Source organism: Panthera tigris, chromosome B3 (genome assembly GCF_018350195.1).
Source record: "Panthera tigris isolate Pti1 chromosome B3, P.tigris_Pti1_mat1.1, whole genome shotgun sequence".
Taxonomy (NCBI): Eukaryota; Metazoa; Chordata; class Mammalia; order Carnivora; family Felidae; genus Panthera; species Panthera tigris.
In genome coordinates, this window is record NC_056665.1 from 73,143,796 (window position 1) to 73,158,658 (window position 14,863).

At 40.9% G+C, this 14,863-nt stretch overlaps 1 pseudogene; it reads left to right on the forward strand.

Moving 5' to 3' along the window:
* The first annotated feature begins 7,513 nt into the window (after positions 1–7,513).
* Positions 7,514–10,517, forward strand: LOC102962620 (annotated as a pseudogene).
* Positions 10,518–14,863: the final 4,346 nt, after the last annotated feature.

The following is a 14,863-nucleotide window of genomic DNA, read 5'->3' on the forward strand; positions in this document are numbered from 1 at the left end:
AAAACTCTAGGGCACTTTCTCAAAAATAAACATAGATTTACTATACAATCCAGCCCGGGTATATACTTAAAAGGACCAAAAGCAGGGACTCAAAGAGATATTTGTACATTCACATTTATAGCAGCATTATTCACACTAACCACAAATATGGGGACAACTCAAATGTCTGCTGATGAATAAAAGGATCAACAAAATGTGCTATAAACATACAATGGGGTATTATTCTGCCTTGCACAGGAAGGAAATTGTGACACATGCTGCAAAATGGATGAATCTTGAAGACATTCTGCTAAGTGAAAGAAGCCAGACACAAAAGTACAAATATTGGATGATGCCATTTATGTGAGGTATCTAGAGTAGTCAGAGTCATGGAGACAGAAAGTAGACTGGTGGGAACCAGGGGCTAGACGTGGGGGTGGGAATGATGTATTGTTTAATGGATGCAGAGTTTTGGTTTCAGATGATGAAAAGGGTCTGGAGAGGGGTAGTGCTGATGATTGCACAGCACTGTGAATGCCACTGAGCCGTACACTTTAAAATGGTCAAAATGGTCAGTTTTATGTTCCATGTATTCTACCACGGTAAGAAAACTAGAGATTCCAGATCGAGCAAAACTATTTTATCTTTGACTCTCCCTCTTTCTCTTATATCAGACAGCCAATCCATTGGCAAATTCTGTAGATTATGCCTTCAAAATATACACAGCACCCCACCACTTCTAACCACCACCATCACTACTGTCTTTGTCCGTATCACCTTCCGTTTCCTCTAGGTTCTCCAACCCCTACTTGCCACCACCCACCTGTCCCATATCCCTGGAAGAGGGCAGGGGTGGAAAACACAGGCAAGGGGGAGGTGGGCATACAGAGTTAAGGCAGATGAAGCCAACAGCACACACCTTTTCCCTCTGAAGATTTCCCACCTGAAAGAGGCCTTAAGTGGAGCAAGGAATACCTTTTCACTTTCAGTGATGTTCAGAATTTTAACAATTACGTAGAACTGGGCAACGTAATAACCCGATTCTTTGGACTTACAGCGAATGGAGAACTTCTAAAATAATATGAGTGGCCAGAAAATTCATCATACATATCCTGAATCCCATCCACCAGTCAAGGGAAAGAGAACTGTAGAAAGAATTGTTTGAATGGGTATGTAGGAAGGGGGGGTAGATGGAAAATGCATATTACTAATAAGGGGTTATTATTCATAATATACAAAGACAAACCACCCAATAGATAAAGAGCAAAGGATATGCATAGATACTTCACAGAAAAGCAAACCCAAAGAGCCAATAAATAAGGCAAGATGGTCAACCATAGTAATAGTCAGGACAATTCAAATTAAAATAATAATTCTTTTGATGATTGACATATTTTTCATTTTTAAAACTAATAATGGAGCTGGAGTATATTATGCTAAGCCATGTAAGTCAGTCAGAGAAAGACAGATACCATATGATTTCAGTCATATATGGAATTTAAAGGAAAAAAAAAACAGATGAACATGTGGGAAGGTAAAAAAAAAAAAAGAGAAAGAGAGGAAAACAAACCACAGGACACTCTTAACAAAAGAGAACACACTGAAGGTTGATGGAGGGAGGTGAGCAGAGGATTGGGGTAAATGGCTGATGGGTATTAAGGAGGGCAGTTGTTATGGTGAGCACTCATTGTTACACATAAGTGATGAATCACTAAATTCTACTCCTGAAGCCAAAAAAAAATTAAAAAGTAGTAATGGTGTTATATTTACATTTTAAAGAGTACTATGGCTTTAATATTTACTGAAACGTACAGATGAAATGACATGATGTCTGGGATTTGTTTCACAATAATATGGGAAAGGGGAAACTGGGGGGGTGTGTAGGTGAAACAAGAATGGACATGACTTAGTTATTGTCAAAGTTAGGTAATGATTATATGGAGATTCATTATATAACCTCTCTACTTTTGTATATGTTTGAAATTTAATAAAAAGTTAAAAAGATAACAGAAATACTTCAAACAAGAGGTAACTTGAGTAGTATACATGGCAATGCAACAAGAAAAAATATGTAAGGGATGTTGCACAGGCAGAACCTGCTAGGGCTTGGGTACTAAAGAGGAAAAACGATCACAGGAAAAAACAGAATTAAAGGAGAGCCCCGGATATTGAGTCTAGGTAATCCAAAAGATGTTATCACAGAAACAAAGCAGTAAGGAGAAAAGCTGGCTTAGGAGGTTCAGAGTTGGTCCTGTCTTAGGCAACTGTATTGTGGACACAGCAAACTTGGGATAAGCACGTTGACTAGGACAAGGAACTCTTTTTTTTTTTTTTTTTTTTTTATGTTAGATTGTTGGTTGGTTGGTCGGTTTTTGAAACAGAGAGCACCAGTCGGGGAGGGGCAGAGACAGAAGGGGACACAAGATCTGAAGCAGGCGGGGCTCGAACTCATGAACTAACCAACTAACAAACTGTGAGATCATGATCTGAGCTGAAGTTGGGCACTCAACCGACCAAGCCACCCAGGCACCCCATGAGACAAGGAACTCTTCCTAACAGTTTCCGGTGGCAATGGAATTGTCTACTTGTCTATTTCTCATTCTCATTGTTTAGTTTATAGCACGAAAGCTATCCAAAAAGCAGAATTGTCATAGAGCTGAGAAGAAATTGTGATGTTAGTATTTGTAAGCTCGTCACTAACCACTTGGACGATGAAATCTCTATATTCAAATCCAGAGTAACAAATACTACTCTCTAAGACTTTATATGATAATCATTAATGAGTAAACTAAGCTCAAGATTTAGAGTATAAAGAAAGTTCAAAGTAGCTATCATCAGCAGAGAGCTTAAGACCAAAGACACAGGAAGTAGGATATCTGTACTCAGCTCATCGTGCATTGAGTACCCCACTATGACACCTCAAAAATAAAAGCTAGAATCCTGAAGAGAACAGTATTCATTATCCATTGTTGTGTAACATACTATCCAAAAACTTAGCACCTTAAAACAACAAGCCTTTATTAGCTCACAGTTTCTGAGGTAGGAATCAGGACATGACTCAACTGGTGCCTCTGGCACAGGATCTCTCACAAGGCTATCACCAAGTCATAAGCTAAAATGACAGCCATCTCAAGGCTCCATCTGGGAGAAGATCTGTTTCCAAGTCCCCTCATGTGGCTGCTGACAGGCCTCAAGTCCTTGCTGGCTGTTGTCTAGAGACATCAATTCCTTGACACAGGGGCTTCTCCGCAAGGCAGTTCAAAACAAGGCAGCTGGCTGCCCTCAGAACAATCAAGAGACCAAGAGAGGGCATAGAAGATGGAAACCACAGAATCTTTGGAACATTCTCAGAAGTGACATCTTATCTCTTTTCCTGTGTTCTATTCATTAGGAGCTGGTCACCAGTTCCAGCCACACACAAGGGGAGAGGATTACACAGGGACATGAATACGATAGGGTGCAGACACTGGGGCCATCTCAGAGGCTGCCTATCACAAGAAGTATGTAAGACCAATCTTTGACACCAAGTAAATATGCTATCTGATGTCCCACTGAATGTCACAAACTTCTCTAACAACACAGAGACCGCATTACTTCTGTCGCTATTCTGGTAGCTAGGAGCAAACATAATCTCTATGGAATCTCCAAGAGGCTACAATGCAATCCACCTGTATAATAATCACCTAGACAGAATACTCCATCGTAGGATCCTATAGAGCAGGGACCATGTCATCTTCATTGTTGGGTTCCCCATGGCACCTAACACAAGGTGGGTGTTCAACGAATTTAAGGTAACAAAGCAATGGCTAAAAGAAGACAAGGCAGGAAAAATGTAGACGGCAGAATCCCAGTGTGACAACTCTTAAGTGGTCTCAGTGGTGGTTCCCTCTTGACCAAACCTGTCCTTTCCTCATTTGACCCTTCCCTCCAAGTTCTGGGACAATCCTGGCTGCAGGCAGGGAGATTTGGGAAAGATTCAGGCCAGCTCTGTGGGACACAGCCTCAGCCTCACTTCCTGGTAGTCCACATTCACCCTGGTGCTCCTTTTATAGTGACTAAACTTTTGCCCTGTTTCTGAAACAAAGGCTCTTGTGCCCAGTCCTGGGAATTGGATCCTGGCCTTCTATTCAGTGCCTCAATCCTGATCCTGAGAACATGCCTATTCTTCCATCCATTGAGGACGTGTTTTTCTACTTAGTTTCTGCCAGTCTGTTCCCCCAACCTCTCCAGGAACTATAGTCACACTCCTCAACTACCAGCTAGCCAAAAATGTTTGCCACCTGCAGACAGACTTCCCAGATATCTACTGGCTGCAGTCGATTCGAACCACCAACCACTCCCTTCCTCAAGGATCCCCTTTCTGTGCTCTGCCTCTGCCTGCCTCGCCAGGCCTGGTCATTTCCAAGGTTTTACACCCTGGCCACACTTACTTTTCTCATACCCTCAATCCACATTTGCCTGCCCCTATTTTTTCTCCTACTCTATTGACTCTTCATCAAAAGTGATGACAATTTTCCTATGTGATTTTCCCCCCACACCCTGCAATAAATCCCCTGATCCACTTTCCTGTTCCTCTTGCCTGTTCCAATTTCTTCTTCCTACTATCTGCCAGAGTGATGCCTTTTTAAACTTTTTTTTAATGTTTATTTAGTAATGAAAGACAGAGAGAGACAGAGCACGAGCAGGAGAGGGGCAGAGAGAGACACACACACAGAATCAGAAACAGGCTCCAGGCTCTAAGCTGTCAGCGCAGAGCCCGACACGGGGCTCAAACCCCTGAACCTCGAGTTCATGACCCGAGCCAAAGTCCGACGCTTAACCGACTGAGCCACCCAGGCATCCTGAATGATGCCTTTTAAAATTTTTTTTTTTATTTTTTAACGTTTATTTATTTTCGAGACAGAGAGAGACAGAGCATGAACGGGGGAGGGTCAGAGAGAGGGAGACACAGAATATGAAGCAGGCTCCAGGCTCTGAGCTGTCAGCACAGAGCCCGATGCAGGGCTCGAACTCACAAACCGTGAGATCATGACCTGAGGCCGCTTAACTGACTGAGCCACCCAGGCGCCCAGAATGATGTCTTTTTAAAACATAAACAAGATCGTGTCCCTTCTCTGCTGAAAACCTTCCAATAGCTTCCAGTTGCACTTGGAATGCACCATCCTCTTTACCACACGAGGCTCTCAAGGCTCTGCAAATCTGGAACCCAGCACAACTCTCCAGCCAAATCTCAAATCACCATCATTGTCTTCGTGACTCACTGGCCTTCTTTCTGTGCTTCAAAAACACCACCCCTTTGCCAAATCATGGTCTTGAAATACCATCTTGTCTTTGCCTGGAAATGTCCCAGCCAGTCACCTGGATAACTCCAAGCTCTGCCTTCCAGTGTGGGCTGCACTCATACTTTCTCAGGCTTGCCTTTCCTGGACATCCATCTAAGACAGGTCTCACTCCTTTTTCTTTCCTCAAACACCCACCTCTATGCCTTCATAGCCCTTCTACTGTCTTGTTGGTACATATTTACATATGTTCCTCCTCTGAATTTTAGTGTGAGAAAAAGACTAGTTTTCCAGTTTGGAGGAGAATAAATCAGGTTGTTTTTCTTTCAGATGGCAGGCCCTTTACACAGAAACAAAGATGCACAAAGTAAGGATAAAACCTTGGGCAAGTTTTTATATTCTCCCCTGCCCTCTCAAGATCCAGTGAAGAAAAGGGAGAATCTTTATCACATAGGGGAGTCAATGTTTTAATTTCTCACCATGCCTCGCAGGTGCCCACTGATGGATGATCACCATTCAAAAGCTACAGGACTCAGATATCCAGGCCCTTTCTGGTCTGAGTAGAGAAGGAATAAAATTTCTATAAGCATATCCCAGCAGGTATAACCAGGGTAGGCCATGTTCACTCTTTACCCTCGCCTGTCCAACTACCGGGGCCTCCTTGTTATCGATCACTGGTGTAGTCATAACTCCTACCAGAAGTAAGGTGACTACAAAAGCAGTTTATAGGACATAATGAGGTGTTAGAGAGTGGGTCGCCAACCCTAGTCATCTTACCACATCAAGAATAGCCAGATTCCCAGAGAGAGAAACCCTAATCAAATTAACTTCATTCAGTCATTTGAAACAGATAACTGAAAGCCAGTCACTCATTTGGCTTTTCGAACACATCATTGGCTCCTAAAATCATACTACTTACTGCAGTCAATTTATCTCAGCCAGTTTTACCCACTCTAGGCAGTAGTTTGGTGACCAAAGAAAGGTGGGATCACAGAGTAGTTTTCACTTGACTGGGTCAATGACTAAGATGGGGACAGTCCCAAGGCCCTCTTACCAAGATTCTCCCAATGGAGAGGAAATTCCATGGGGACTGGAGCATGTGTGTTTCATTCACCACTCATAGTCATCCTCAGTGCACAGCACGGAGCCTGACACATAGTAGGTGCTCAATATGTGTTGAATGAAGGATTAACTAATTAATTAAGTGTTTCATCCCCCACATGCCAACTCATCCTACAGGTCTCAGCTTTATAGAACTTCATCAGGAACAACTTCCCTTGTCCTTCAGCCTAGCTGAGGCTATCTTATGAGCTCTCCTTCAGAACACTAGTCACAATAGCAATTACTTATTAGTGTGATGGCTTAATGTCTTTGGTCCCCACAAGACTCTGCCTATACATCGCTGGTGTGTAGACCAGTACTTGCCACACAATAAGCACTCAACAAATATTTGTTGGGTGTTTTAATAATTGCACCTCTTTGTTATCATTAAACTTCATTAGGAGTTTTGAGTTTCTCAGCCAGAACAAAGGAAACTCTCAATCTCAAAGTTGAAGAAAGTTAGAGGTAAGGGACCTCCTCGGGTCCCTATTACCACGGATGGTAATGAATCTCAGGGGAAGCACAGCTCCATCCTACAAGAGAAGAGGGAAACACTCTAGACCGGCTAAGTTTGAGCTGTGTACCCTGTATATCTCTGAGTTCCATGGAGACCAAACAGAACCTCAGGCAGCCCAGGCCCGATGCCAGCTCCACAGAGACAAGGAGTCTGCCACTAATAGGTTACCCCAGAATCCTCTATGGGCACCATGCCCCTGGAAGGGCATGTACCATTCTGCCTAGAAGCCTCTTAAGCCCAACTGAAAATGAGTCATATGAGTCTCAACATTGATGTCTGTCTCTGCCTTAGTTTAGGAGAGATGGGTGAATAATTGCTTATGTTTCTACATCCATTTCCCCAGGAAAGTGGTCCAGCAGAGATGCTATGATGGGGCAGAAGCAACAGAAACTTCCTGGAAAACTGGTGACTCCAGAAGTTCTGGGGAATGCCCAGAGATGAGCTATCTGGGGATGTTGGTGACCAAGGAGTCACGGACCATTTCTTAAGGAAGACTGGTTGTTGGAAAACATGGAGGTTTGGGACACGTGCGGTACAAAGAGGACAGGGCCCGCCTATGTCCATGTCCTTCCGACCATGTTACAGCTCTGGAGATTCCTTCATTTTGAATCCCTGGTGGATCCCCCAAGAAACATAGTCCTTGGGCAACATTGCAGAGCCAGGAGCTTCCTCTGAAAAACAGGAGTCTCCATCATCACAACTGCCTTGAAGACAATAGAACACCTCACCTGGCAGCTAGTGAGGTAACCTGCATGGGTGCAATTTTTGGAATAGGGGAAGGGGAATCCGACTGCTCTGGACACCCTGCCCAGAAACCTGTCATGTGTTTACAGGTGCCACAGGCAGGCTACCGCCCAGCTGACCTCTTTGATTCTTTTCATCATTCTCACTATCCTGACCCAGGTCCAGCTCATGAGTCCCAGAATCTCTAAAGCTTTTGTTTACCATTTTCATGGACAGCCACTGGTTTCCCCTTTGTCTCTCCTGAAACGTTCTGCTCAACTCTTAATACAAATGGGCTGACGGTGCTGGTTCCTCTTATGAGTTTGAACTTATTATTTCATAAGCAAACATTACAATAATTAAAAGAGGAAAGAAAAAATCACCCACAATCCTCCCATCCTGATTGGCAATCATGTTCCTTTTCCCAGGTTCTCATCCAGTCCTTCTCCATGAAAATACATATGTCACATAGCTATAATGTGGTATGTTATCACTTTTCTGATGCAATCTGATCACATTGGGTCCTGCTCCTGTCTTGGATGGAGTCACCTCCTCCCTACAGAGGCTCGCCTCAACCTGTCATTTCTATGAAGAACAACCAATGACAAGCTTGTCTAGTTCTGTATCCAGATCTCTAAGGACAATATTAAGTAATGTAAAACAGAGAAGTGACAATCACTTAAAACAAAGATATATACTCTCCAAATTTGAAATTGACTGACAAACAATCTTGAATATCACTGTTAATTGTTATGATTCTTTGTTATCTTTATTAGGATATTATCCAAAAAAAAAACAAGCATGATGCCTCATCTGCGAATATATGCTCTCTCCCACACTGTGTATCATAGCGTATAGTTTCATAGCACATGCATCCCTTGAAAAATATCAGCCAAATAACAGATTAACAAAATGTTTATAATAACGTGACACTAATATGTCAGAAGGAAAGAGGTACAAAATACATAATCTATGAGCATGGTATGTAAAGCAATAAACACTGTTATTAAACACTAAGAATGGAAAAAATACAATAGAAGTAAATCAAAATCTGAATTAAAATGTCTCTATGGGGCTACGTGTGAAATTTTTGCTCCATTTCCTATGGATTTTCTATGGTTCCTAAGCTTTCCATAATGAGCTGATAATATCTTTGTATTTTTTAAACAGTTTGTTTCAGTACATATTGCCCAAGTCACGGTATCTTTTCTCCAATTTTACTCTGATTTCCTCTTATTATCGTCCCACTAGAGTTTCAGTCACAAAGGAGGAAATGAACATACCTAACATTATGTGAGGTATGCCTTGTGCTCTGTGGCTAGCCTTGTGCTAAGTATTGGAAATGCATTATTTATTTAAGTTGTGGGAGAACTTTTTACAAAGGTGCTCTTACTGTTCCCACCAAGGAAACAGTTTTGGTTAGGTAGATAACGGTCCCAGACTTGTTGGTGAATGATGGAGCTCAGGTGCAACCACCATCTCTAACTTAAATGCCTTCTGTAACAAGCTATAGGGTAAGTATCCCACCAATGCTTTCTATCAAGGTCTGTGATACATCGGGTACAGGATTTGCAGTGGCATAAATTTTAATACACTTGAGAGACCCCCTGTAGCGGTGGGATGAATATGAGAAAAGAATGAAAGGAGTTTAATACAGAGTTTCCTAATAGAAACAGAGAAATGGGAAAACTCTTCCCAAGGACTCCCCCAAAATTGATTTACGTTAGGTCAAAGTATGTGTGACTTGATGCTAACTCCATGAGATCTGGACAACCAGCCTGAGGAGGGAGACAAAGGGACTCAGAGATCAAAGAATTAAAGGACTCCTTCAGCTCTGAATCCCTCTTTCCTTTCAGTTCCAAGTGTCCTTGGGTCGCCAGAACATCCCTCCTCCTGATGCTGCACACCTCTGATTGGCCACCCTCAAGCAGAGGTCAGAGGAGCCATGAGGAACCACACCACTGTCACCGAGTTTGTCCTGCTGGGACTCTCAGATGCCTGTGAGTTGCAGATGCTCATCTTCCTGGGGCTGCTCCTGACCTACCTCCTCACTCTGCTGGGGAATCTTCTCATCGTGGGCATCACCCTCGTGGACAGGCGCCTCCACACCCCCATGTACTACTTCCTCCGCAACTTTGCTGTCCTGGAGATCTGGTTCACCTCGGTCATCTTCCCCAAGATGCTGACCAACATCCTGACTGGATACAAGACCATCTCTCTCCCAGGCTGCTTTCTCCAGCTTTTCCTCTATTTCTTCCTGGGCACCACAGAGTTCTTCCTTCTGGCAGTGATGTCCTTTGACAGGTATGTGGCCATATGTAAACCCTTGCGTTATGCAACCATCATGAGCAAAAGGGTCTGTATAGAGCTGGTTCTTTGTTCATGGATGGCAGGATTCCTTCTCATTGTCTTTCCAAGTTCCATCATACTTCAGCAGCCATTTTGTGGCCCCAATGTCATTAACCATTTCTTTTGTGACAGCTTTCCACTCCTGGAACTCATATGTGCAGACACGAGTCTGATAGAACTTCTGGGTTTTATTGTGGCCAACTTCAGTTTGCTGGGCACTCTGTCCGTGACGGCCACCTGCTACGGCCACATCCTCCACACCATCCTGCGCATCCCCTCGGCCAAGGAGAGGCAGAAAGCCTTCTCAACCTGCTCCTCCCACATCATTGTTGTGTCTCTCTTCTATGGCAGCTGTATCTTCATGTACATCCGGTCAGGCAAGGGAAATGAAGGGGAGGACAGGAACAAGGTGGTGGCCTTGCTCAACACCGTGGTGACCCCGATGCTCAATCCCTTCATCTACACCCTCAGGAATAAACAAGTGAAGCAGGTGTTTAGCAAGCAATTAAGCAAGCCCCTCTCATAAAGATAAGCTGGGCCTGAATGGGGAAAATTTGTTCCTTGCCTGAACCTCTGCAAATGCAGTTCTGTCATGATCTCCATGAACTGTCTCCTTCCTGACAATTTTTAACATGTGCTTTAATCTACAGTGGTTTCTTACATATATTTGAGTCATGCGATCTTCTCAGAGGGTATTGAAAACTCAGTATAACTACTATGCTGGTAGGTGTTCATGCTTCTGATGCCATGCTGTATCTGAGTTTGTTAATCTTGCCTCATTTTTACGTTATAAAGAAGGATAGAATACCTTCTTCACTAGAATTTTCACAATTGATAAAGATCCTCAACAAGAATATATTAATAATAAACTTCAGAAGTAAGACATATATGGAAATATTAATGAGGTGGAATATCCAAGAAATATTAAGCTAAAGAAAGTATCAGGTATTAAAACAGTAAGTCAAGAACTGAGAAATAGAACAATGGAGCTGGATAGATAATCTGGAAAGATAATGCAGTATACATAAGGATCTAGTAGATGATTAAGTACATTTTCTAGTATGTATGCAGTATACATATATACAGTGTATGTATGCAGTATACAGTATATACATACAGTATATATGTATATATATGTGTATATATATGTATATATATATACAGTATATAATGCAGTATACATAAGGATCTAGTAGATGATTAAGGACATTTTCTAGTCAGTAGAGAAAAGAAGTTCAAATCAATAAATGATGCCAAGACTATTGGCTATCCAGGTAGAAAAGTTCCTTTCAGAGAGATTAGGACTAGGACTAACTTGGTGGTTTATCTGGGGGCAAGGGAGAAGTTAAAGCAGAAGAACAATTTAAAAATGATATACACCTGTGGTGCCTGGGTGGCTCAGTTAAGTGGTTAAGCATCTGACTTTGGCTCAGGTCATGATCTTACAGTTCTTTGAGTTTGAGCCCCAGATAGGGTTCTCTTCTGTTAACGTGGAGCCTGCTTCCAATCGTCTGTCTCCTTCTCTCTGTCCTTCCTCCGCTCACATGTGGGCTCTCTTTCTCAAAAATAAATAAATATTTAAAAAAATTTTCAAGGTGATACACATTTTAAGCACTTAGTTGAAGTTAAAATTATAAACAAATATGTATTCACTAATCTATAAATATCCTTTTTTATGAGAATGAGTGTGGTGATTGTTGTAATCTCTTTTGTTTAAACCACGTTCATTGGGTATCCTCTAATTTTCAGGATTTGTTTCAGTAATACAAAAATTTCATAGGTGCTTGGGAAACTGAGAGCAGAATTGTAGAGTTTTTGCTTTTTGTTTGTTTGCCAACCTTCACGGTTCTTGCCCACACCTCAGTCAACCAAATTTTTTCATTATCTGGCTTTATGGAATCTGTTGAAAGGAATCAACTTGGTTTTCATAGATAACTTTGTTTTTATGCTCATGTTTCATTGTTTTATCTTTATTTAGCTAAAATATGTAATTATAATAACAAGTCCAATTATCAAATTGAGGTTTGTGAACAAACAGCTGATTCTTAGTACAAGCCAACTGGTGGGAACAAAAATAGGCATGGGTACTACGGAAGTCTACTAGCTGCAAAGCCAGTAACTACAAGGCATGCTGTGGACATCAATCATTTTGAGAGGCAGTATAGCACAGAGATTGGAAGCCTACCAAAAGATACTGGAAGTCAACCACCTAGGTTCAGATGTCAGATATCTATTAGCCATTGAAGTTTCAGTAAGCAATACTTCTTTGTATCTCAGTAATATATATAGATAATAATAATAGTATCTACCTCATAGAACCCTTATAAACACTAATGCATTAAAATATGTTAGAATGCTTAGCACAGGGTTTAGTGTGGAAAAAGCACCATGTTAAGTACCAGGTATTATGTTTTACTGAAGGAATGTGTTGAATAAATGAAGGTATAAGAGATCATCTAGTATCTTGAAGAAAAAGTTGTTAGATCCTCACCTTATATCTTAAACTGCAACAAATTCAAAATGAATTAAATAAGTATAAACCTTGAAAACATTAAAAAAAGAAAATTTAGGTAAAAATTGTCTCATTAAAGATGTATAGGGGGCTTCTGGGTGGCTCAGTCAGTTAAGCATCCAACTCTTGATCTCAGCTCAGGTCTTGATCTCATGGTCGTGAGTTCAAGCCCTATACTGGTCTCCACTCTGGGCATGAAGCTTACTTCAAAAAAAAAAAGATATTTAGAGAGTTTTTTTCCTGAAAGAAACATAAAGATAAATTTATGAATTTGGTTATATAAAATTTTAGAATTCCTCAGAATAAAAAACCATAAATTATGACATGGTCATATGTACTTTCTACCTGCCTGGCATCCATTCCTCATTCTTAAAGTTAAAGGACCCTGACTTTTTTCAGGAAAGGCCCTTCCCATTCTCAGCCCATGTAGCCAAGATGATGCTGACTTCATCCCCAACCAATCAGAACATGGCCATGGTTATCAGCTCAGGGATGGTTACATTACTAAAATCAGGCCAGTGAGACCAAATGAGTCTCAATTCAGAGATATTTAGGGGAACTGGTGGAAAAGAAATTATGTTGGACTTTAAGCAAGGAGAATATAGGAAAAAAGAGAAGACGCAAATTATCAATAAGAAAATAACAAGAGAGTAGACCCCTCTATGGATTCTACAGGCATTAAATGGTAATAAAGGAACATTATGAAAAACTCTATGCCAACTTATACAACAACTTAAATAAAATGACACAAAATGGCACAAACTACCAAAGCTCAATCAATATAAAATAGATAACTTAATAGTCCTATACCTTTTAAAGAAATTGCATTTGAAATTTAAACCTCCTCCCCCCCCCCAAAAAAAACAAAGGAAAGTTCAGGCCCAGAGGGCTTCACTGGTTAAGTCTACTAATTATAATACCAATGCTACACAAACTTTTGCAGAAAACAGAAGAGGAATAAACACTACCCAAATTAACTTATGAAGTCAGCTTTACCTTCATTTGGCATCAAATTGATTTTGGGGGGCGCCTGGGTGGCTCAGACAGTTGAGCATCTAACTCTTGATTTTGGCTCAGATCATGATCCCAGGGTCATGGGTTCCAGCCCTGTGTCTGGCTCTGTGCTGAGCATGGAGCCTGCTTAGGATTTTCTCTCTCTCTCACTCTGCCCCTCTCCTCCGCTAATGCTCTCTTTCTCTGTCTAAAATAACAAAACAACAACAACAAAAAACAATTTGGTTTGATACCAAAATCAGACAAAGATGTTTAAGAAAAGAAAATTACAAATATCCTTCAGGAATATAAATGAAAAAACCTTTAACAAAACTTTGGCAGATTATTTCCAATAATATATCAAAAAGACAATACATCTTTATCCAAATGAAGGTTATCCTGCAAATATAAGATTGGCTCAACATCCAAAAATCAGTCGTATAATTTACAATATTAACACAATAAAAGGGGAAAAACCACATAATCATCTCATTATATACAGAAAAACCATTTGACAAAATTCAACACTCAGGCATGATTTTTTGTAAGACTCCTAGCAAACTAGAAGAGAATTTCCTCAATCTGATAAAGGGTATTTATGAAAAACCTACAGTAAACATCATACTAAATGGTGAAAGACTAAATACTTTCTTCCTAAGATTAAGAAAAAGGCTTTTACAACTTTTATTCAACACTATACTGGAGGATCCTAGCCAATGCAATTAGTTAAGAAGAAGAAATAAAAGGCATGCATATTTTTTATCATTTAAGGATGCTGAATTTTGTCAAATGCTTTTTTTTCCTCCATCTATTGAGATGATCAAACAATTTTTATACTATAGTTGGTTAATGTGGTATATCACATTTACGGATTTGCAGATGTTGAACCATTTTGGACCCCTGGAATAAATCCCATTTGAGCACAATGTCTGATCCTTTTAATGTACTGTTAAATTTGGTTTGCTAACTTTTTAAGCTTACTTATCTATTTTTTGAGAGAGAGAGAGAGTGAGACAGGGGCAGAGAGAGAGAGGGAGACAGAGAATCCCAAGCAAGCTCCACACCATCAGCACAGAGTCTGATGCAGGGCTCAAACCCACAAACCGTGAGATCATGACCTGAGCTGAAGTTGGACACTTAACCAGATGAGTCACCCAGGCACCCCGGTTTGCTAACTTTTTTTGAGGATTTTTGCAAATATGTTCATCAGACATAGTGGCCTGTAATTTTTTTTTTCTTGTAGTGTCCTTGTAGTGGCTTTGATATCAGGATCACACTGGCTTTGTAAAATAAGTTTGGTAGTGTTTCCTTTTTCACTTTTTTGGAAGAGTCTGAAAAGGACTGCTATTAATTCTTCTTTAAAAGTTTGGTAGAATTCACCAGAATTCATCTGGTACTAGATTTTTTTGG